The 8,479-nt window shown below is 36.7% G+C and overlaps 1 pseudogene; it reads left to right on the forward strand.

Annotated features, from left to right (window-relative positions):
* Positions 1–2,247: 2,247 nt before the first annotated feature.
* LOC118854490 lies at positions 2,248–2,660 on the forward strand (annotated as a pseudogene).
* Positions 2,661–8,479: the final 5,819 nt, after the last annotated feature.

The raw sequence follows: 8,479 nt of genomic DNA on the forward strand, positions 1-8,479 counted from the left end.
TAAAAGCACCATCAGTGAGACCATAGACTTCATTGACTCGGGACTAAAGATATCACTTCATAGTTACCTGAGGACAGAGGAGCGAACCACTAGGAGCTTCAGCAACATCCTTATTCTTGACCCAGGGACCCCAATAGGTAATAGAGGCAAGGATTTATGCATAGCTAAATCAACATGGTAGGGTCCTTATTAAATAGTCCTGTTTAATATCCTTCCTCTCCAATAGCTAAGTAAACCTCCTCTTGTTAACTATTAGATCTACAAGTATCTGATTTCATTTCAATATCAAAATTAAAATGTCAGAGCATGAGCTTGAGTCAGGCTTTCTCACAATCGAGGGGTTCATAATTCATTTTGAAATAAAATACAAATGAATGTTGAGACTCTTTACCATATTTGTTTCACTTGTAGGACTCTTTCTTTGCCTATTATTCCAAATAATTTATATAAAATTGAAATTAGTTGGTTTTTAAATGTTTGGGTGTTCATTTGTAAATCCATCTGGTCTTGATGGTTTTTTTTTTTTATATAGGAAGCTCATTTATGTCCTGTTTGATTTCTTTTTTCTAAAATACATTTATTCAGATACTCTATTTTCTCTTCTATTAATCAGGGAAGTTTATTTTTTGATAAGTATTCTTTCATTTCACTTAAATTGCTAAATTTATTGGCATATAATTGGATAAAATAATTCCTAATAATTGCTTTTATTTCATCTTCATCAGTGATATGTTCACCCTTTTCATTTTTGACATGAGTGACTTGGTTTTCTTCTCTCTTTTTAAATCCTATCAACTAATGCTTTATCTATTTTATTAGTTTTTTCTCATAAAAACAGTCCTTAATTTCATTTATTAATTTAATGAGTTTTTATATTTAATTTTATTAATCTCACCTTTAATTTTTAGAATTTCCAATTTGGTGTTTAATTGGGGGTGTTTAATTTGTTCTTTTTCTAGTTTTTTATTGCATACCCAATTCATTGATCTGTTCTTTCTCTGTTTTATTGATGTAAACATTTAGAAATATAAATTTTCCTCTGATTCCTACTTTTGCTGCAACCCATAAGCTTTGGTATGTTGTCTTATTATTACCATTCTTTTTAATGACATTATTTATTGTTTCTATGTCTTCTTTAACCCACTCATTCTTTAAAATTAGGTCACTTGGTATACAATTAATCTTTAATCTATGTTTCCATGGCCCTCCATTAAATGTAATGTTTATTACATTATGATCTGAAATGGATACATTTAATATTTCTGCTTCTCTGCATTTAACTATAAAGTGTCTATGCTCAAATATATGGTCAATTGTTGTAAAGGAGATATATACCACTGAGAAAAAGCATACTCCTTTCTATTCCCATTCAATTCTCTCCAGATATCTATCATATCTAGCTTATCTTAGGTTCAATTCATCTCTTTGACTTCTTTCTTGTTTTTGTTTGTTATGTAGTTCTGAGAAGTTAAGGCCCCCACTATTATAATTTTCCTAACTATTTCCATCTGTAATTCATTTACCTTTTCCCTTAAAAATGTGAATGCTCTAGCATTTGGTACACACATGTTTAGTACTGATATTACTTCATTATCCATAGTACATTAAGGTAGTTACTCTGGTTATTGCTTTTAATTAAATCTATTTTTGCTTTAACTTTGTCTCAGCTTATGATTGCTACCCCTGGGTTTTTTTTTTTTAAATCAACTGAAGCATAATAAAATCTTTTTTTGTAAATTTTATTTATTTATTTTTAGTTTTGAACATTCACTTTTATAAGATTTTGAGTTCCAGATTTTTCCCCTTCCCTCTCTCCTCCCCAAGATGACAGGCAATCTGATACAGGCTATACATGTACAATCGTGTTATTTCCACGTTAGTCACGTTGTGAAAGAAAAATCAGACCAAAAGGGGATAACCACAAGAAAGAAAAAAAGAGAAAATAGTATGCTTCAATCTACATTCAGACTCCATAGTTCTTTCTCTGAATGTAGATAGCATTTTCCATCATGAGTTTTGGAATTGTCCTAGATCATTGCATTGCTGAGAAAAGCTAAGTCTATAAAAGTTGGTCATCAAACAATGTTGCTGATACCGTGTACAATGCTCTCTTGGCTCTGCTCACTTCACTCAGCATGAGTTCATGTCTTTACAGGTTCTTCTGAAATTTGCTAGCTCATCATTTCTTATTGCACAATAGTATTGCCCTTTCTGTCTCCGGGAGCTGCTGCAAGTGCAGCCCCCACCATGTGGGCCCACCTGCAGTGGATGGTCCTTCGGAACTGCTCCAGCTTCTTCATCAAGTGCAACAAGCAGACGTAAGGCACCGAGCCCAACAATCTCAAGGCCCAAAACTCGTTCCGCTACAATGGGCTGATCCACCAGAAGATGGTGGGCATCGAGCCGGCCGCCAATGGCAAGGGCATCGTGGTGGTGCTGAAGTGGAAGGCAGGTCAGAGGAAGCCTGCCACTTCCTATGTGAGGACCACAATCAACAAAAATGCCTGGGCCACACTCAACGGCGTCCGGCACATCATCCACAAGAATAAACAGTGGAAAGATCTCTGCATAGCCTCTCTACACCGGCCAGTGCCATCCTTCGAAGCCAGAAGTCAGTGGGGGTGAAGAAGAAGCCAATCCGCCCACACAAGAGCACCTAAGGTGCCAGGCCTGCCTTTGACTAATAAAGCTAGACTGCCCCCCCCAAAAAAATAGTACTCCATTACATTCCTATATCAGAACTTTGTCAGTCATCCCCTAATTGATGGGCATCCCCCCAATTTCCAGTTCTTGGCCACTACAAAATGAGCTGCTATAAATATTTTTGTACATGTGGGTCCTTTTGCCTTTTTTCTGATCCCTTTGGGATACAGACCTAGTAGTATTTTGGGATCAAAGGATATGTACAGTTTTATAGGCCTTTGGGCATAGTTCTAAATTGCTCTCCACAATGGCTGGATAAATTCAAAGCTCTACCAAAAATGCTTTAGTGTTCCAATTTTCCCATATCTTCTTCAACATTTAACATTTTCCTGTTTTATCATGTTAGCCAATCTGATAGGTGTGAGGTGGTATCTCAGAGTTGTTTTAATTTTAATTTCTCTAATCAACAGTGATTTAGAGTATCTTTTCATATGACTATAGATAACTTTAATTTATTCATCTGACAACTGGACTGTCCAAATCCATTGACCATTTATAAATTAGAGAATAATTTATATTCTTATAAATTTGATTCAGTTCTGTATATATGTGTATATATATACATATATATATATATATGTATATATATATATATATATATATACATGTATTAGAAATAAGGCTTTTATTAGAGACACTGGCTATAAAAATTGTTTCCCAGCTTTCTGCTTCCCTTCTAATCTTGGTTGCATTGGCTTTGTTTGTGAAGCATACTAATTTCTACTACAGCCCTTTATTTTTACTCTGTATGTCTCTTATTTTAAAATGTGTTTCTTGTAAACAATATTTGGTCTGGTTCTGTTTTTTTTATCTATAGGGCTATTCATTTCCATTTTATGGTTGAATTCATCCCATTCATGTTCAAATTTATAATTGCTAGTTGTGTGTTTTCTCCTATCCTAATTTTCCTCTCTCTCTCTCTCCTATCTCTCCTAGGAAGGCTAATTTACTTCTGACCACTGCCTCCCTAATCTGCACAGCCTTCTAAGAGTCTCTCCTTTATCCTATTCCTTTGCCCTCCTATTTCTTAATCTGCACACACTTCTAAGAGTCCCTTCCTTATCCTATCCTCTTACCCTCCTATTCTTTGTAAGTTAAGAAGACTTTTATACTCTACTAGATATGTATGTTATTCCTTCTTTAACTCAGTTTTAATGAAAACAAGATTCCTGCACTACTTTTCCTCCACCTCCTCCTCCCCTCCACTGTAACAGTTTTTCCATTCACACCTCTTTTGAACTGCCCTAGTAATGAAAACATTCTTAAGAATTACAAATATTGTTTTCCCATATAAGTAAACAGTTTAACATTAAATCTCTTATAATTAGTCTTTCATGTTTATCTTTTTATGTGTCTCTTGATTTTTGTAGATCAAATTTTCAGTTGAGTTCGGGTCTTTTCCTCGGAAATACCTGAAAGTCTTTTGACTCACTAAATATCCATCTTTTCCCTTGCAGGATTGCATGGAGCTTTGCTGGGTAGGTTATTCTTGGTTCAAACCCAGTTCCTTTGCTCCTTAGAATACTATATTCCATGCCCTTCAGTCTTTTAATGTAGAAGCTACTAAATCTTGTGTCATAGCTCCACAATATTTAAGTTGCTTCTTTCTAGTTGCTTGTAATACTTTCTCCTTGACCTGGGAGCTTTCAAACTTAGCTATAATATTACTATAAGTTTTCATTTTAAGAGTTCTTTCAAGTGGTGGGTTTTTTAAATTTATATTTTACTCCCTAGTTCTAAATTTTCAGGACAATTTTCCTTGATTATTTCTTGAAGTATATTGTCTAGACTCTTTTTTTAAAACATAACTTTCAAGTACTCTGATAATTCTTATATTATCTCTCTTTGATCTCTTTTCTAGGTCAGTTGTTTTTCTAATGAAAATGTTTCACATTCTCTTCTATTTTTTTTCATTTTATTATTTCTTGATGTCTTATGAAGTCATTAGCTTCTCCCCAGCCCAGTTCTAATCTTTAAGGAGTTATTTTCTTCTGTAAGGTTTTAGATCTCTTTTTCTATCAGCTGGCTTTCTTTTCATAATTTTCTTCATTTTCTTGCCTTATTCTTATTTTTTCCCTAATTTTTCCTCAGTCTCTCTTATTTGATGTTTAAAGTCCTTTTCAAGCTCTTGCAAAAACTCTTTTTGGGCTTGGGACCATTTTGTATTTTTCCTTGAAGCTTAACAAGTGGCTATTTTGACTTCATTGTCTTCTTCTGAGTTTGAACCTTGATCTCCTCTATCACCATAGTAACCACCTATGATTGGGTTCTTTATTGCTTACTCTTTTTTTAATGGCTTATTTCTTCTCTGCTCCCAAGATGTGGCAAATAATGTTTCAGGCTTCAGGTTTTTCATGCTGCTGTTTTCTAAGCTCTGTCTGGAGGCCTTTGACTTTTGGTTCTTCCAATGTTCTATAATTCAAGGCCAGGTGTGGTCACTGCTCCTTCAGCTTATGCCTTGGTTTATGTGTGTCTTCAGGTACTTTTCTCTGCCCCTAAGCCCCAACCAGGGCCTCCAGCATTGCTGCCAGATAGACACTCTTGCTCTCTGTGGCCCCTCAGGTCTCTGCAAGTCTCAGTTCGCTCCTCTACCCTGGAATCAAAACAAGGGGCTTTATCTATTCTCCTGTGAGTGACCACAACCAGAAGGGCTTAGCTGTTCTGTGACTGTACTCAGTGGTATGTGCTCCTCTTTCCCCAGAATCACAGCCTGAGACTGTGTCTGGTCAGCTTATCTGGGTCCCATGTTCAATGTTAATGGAGCCCTTTCCCCCCATCCCCACAATCTTCCCCTGATTAGCTGCCCAACCCTGACATTATTCACGGGGTAAAAGTTCTTGAATGTAAGGCAGTCACAGGGCTTGCTAATTGTGGACTCAACAGGGAGGTCAGAGCTTTCCTAACATCCTCCCAGGTTGTATTAGGCTGAACAACTTCTTTGCCCCAACTTTTAATTTTTCTGCCACTCTAAAATTCATTTTGAGGTGTTATTTTAAGTTGGGAGGGTGGAATTTGGGAAAGCCAGGTAGTTTCCTGGCTTATTCTGTCATCTTCCTACAACTCCCTCTCTTAGTGTTCATCAAGTATATTTCTTAGGCTCCTACAATGCACCAGGTATTGTACCAGGGTTGGGATGTCAAAAATGACACAACACCTATTTGCAAGTAGCATACATTCTAACGAGACAGGAAAAAAAAAACCTTATAAGTGTAAGACTGAGGATTTCCATCCTTCCTGCAATTAGTATAATCACAGAAGGCACAGATTGCATCAGTGAAGCAATCCATCAAAAGCGTGAGCTAGGTGAGATCAATTCCTTAATCACTTTAAGAGGAATAAAGAGCTTAGATCGTTGGATAAAACATGTGACTCTATACCAAAAAAAATAGTCTTGATTGTCTTAAAGAGTCAGACACACAATTGGGCTTGTATAAAATACATAGCCTTGGGGCCAAGGATCTCTAGCCAATCCCTTGAGAGGGAATTCCTACTGGGGAGGAGAGATGCTAGTTCTCCAACAGTTGTTGAATAAGTATACACAAAACAAATATAAAGAGAATAAATAAAAAAGGAGGGAAACTAGTATGTGGGGGAACAAAGAAAATCTTGCTCAGATGAGTTGGATCCTTGTGGTACCTCAGAATGTGATGTCTCAGCCTATGTGTCAATCTGATGTGTCAAACTGGGCTGATGCTATTTTCAAATATCTATTCGGATTTGAGTGCTCTCTGAGTCCTCTCTCTCTCTCTCTCTCTCTCTCTCTCTCTCTCTCTCTCTCTCACTCCCTGTATGTATGTATGCATGTATTTATACATACACGTATGCATAGACATACAAATATATGTATAAACATGTGTTTGTGTCCCACCAGGTGGGGCAACTCTGAGCATGATTCCAGAACTGGGTCCTCATAAGATATTCCTCTGTTACAGAGACTATGCCCCATTTAGCTAAATGACAAGTGTTATTGACATGGCCATCCATCCATTTGGTGACTTTCAGAAATGATGAAACAAAAGGACTTTTAATATACTTGGCTTCCTATGAAGTTTTGTTAAACTTCATTTTCTGCCTCTTTGCATTTTTTTCTGTGCTTCTAGTTTGCCTGGGTGGGTTGCAATTTTTCTTACCAGTTCATTTGTATAGTGTGAAAAAAAAGCAACTTATTTTTTCTGAATTAATTTGGTTTCTCCAGATCTCTTCCCCATTTTTCACAAATTGCACAATGCACAGCAGGGAAGAAAACGGTCTTCATTTGAAATGCAAAACCAGTGCCCCCCTTTTTCTCTTGTTCATTGGAAGTACAGACCAGCTTTTAACCTTCACCAATTACAGAGCCCTGGCCCAATGCACTGGCTGGGAAAAGACCTTGTATCTCAGTTAGAGACAGAGATTAGTCATTGTCTACCAATGCTACAGGAAACAAGGAAGCAGGGTATGGAAGAATAGGTGAATACTGGGGCTTCCTGAATAAGGTCAATGGTATTCACCCAGAAAGATGGAAAGGTCTGTCCAAAGCTTCAGAACAATTACTTCTATATATGCCGAGCTCTTTAACTCAATTAACATGCTAGAATAGTCATTCTTTTTAAAAGTTTTAGTACTTTTTCTTTTACCTTTGTACAATGGGGAGAGAGAGAAAGATACAGAAAAGAAGAGAGGAAGGAAAGTAGGGAGAGAAAGAAGGAAGGAAGGAAGGAAGGAAGGAAGGAAAGAAAGAAAGAAGGAAAGAAGAAAAGAAGGAAGGAAGCTTTATCTTACAAAAATATCTGGAGAATATGCTACTTCATATTAAGTAAAGAATTCCTTCAAGATAAAATAGTTCCCTTATTTGAATTTCTGCCTATACTGAAAGCAAAACCTCAGTTTCTTCATGCTAATTCATCTTGGGAGAGCATTTTATTCCTGAGAAGGGTTTTAGTTTGTTCATCTTCATTACTGCATCAGCTTCCATGATCTCGAACGAGACTTCATTCTGTGCCCTCAAATTTGGAAAGTACAAGTATTGCCCATGCTTATGTCCAGTGGGCAAAAGCATATGCATCATTCTATGTAGATTTTATTAACATTCTCCTGAGATTCTTTATAACGTTTAGAAGGATGTCATTGCCAATATATTTGACTAATTAGCTTTCCAAGCACTTCATTATCTTCATTTACTGGTTAGTCCACATCATATTTGTGTGGTATTTATGACTATAGCTCCCTAACTTAAGCCAATAAAGTACAATAGGAACAAGAGGGCTTCTGTATAAGCCAGGAAGCTTCACTTCCTTTTGCCATTCCTCTTGTTGTTGCTTAGTCATGTCTGACTCTCCATGACCCCATTTGGGATTTTCTTGGCAAAGATACTGGAGTGCTTTGCCATTTCCTTCTCCAACTCATTTTACAGATGAGGAAAGTGAAGCAAAGTTAGGTGACTTGCCTAGGGTCACACAAGCTAGTAAGTATCTGAGGCCAGATTTGAGCTCAGGAAGATGAATCCTCCTTACTTCAGTCCCAGCACTCTATCCTCTGTGCCACCTAGCTGCCCTGCCTTTCTTAATCACATGGCTAACCAGGGCTAGTCATCTTTTGAATTTAGTTCCATTGGTCCCAGAAGAGAAGGTAGACATGTGGATAAATACAAATCTTTCCCCATTACAGAAAGAAAGGAAGAACTAAAAACTGATGGGGAGTCAGTAGTATTAGCTTTTTAAATAAACTATTTATATAGCATCATTTCTATTGAATTTATGCTTATGGCAAATCAGTAGTTTTTGGCCGGCTATGTAGT

The sequence above is a fragment of the Trichosurus vulpecula genome, chromosome 6 (genome assembly GCF_011100635.1).
Source record: "Trichosurus vulpecula isolate mTriVul1 chromosome 6, mTriVul1.pri, whole genome shotgun sequence".
Lineage (NCBI taxonomy): Eukaryota > Metazoa > Chordata > Mammalia > Diprotodontia > Phalangeridae > Trichosurus > Trichosurus vulpecula.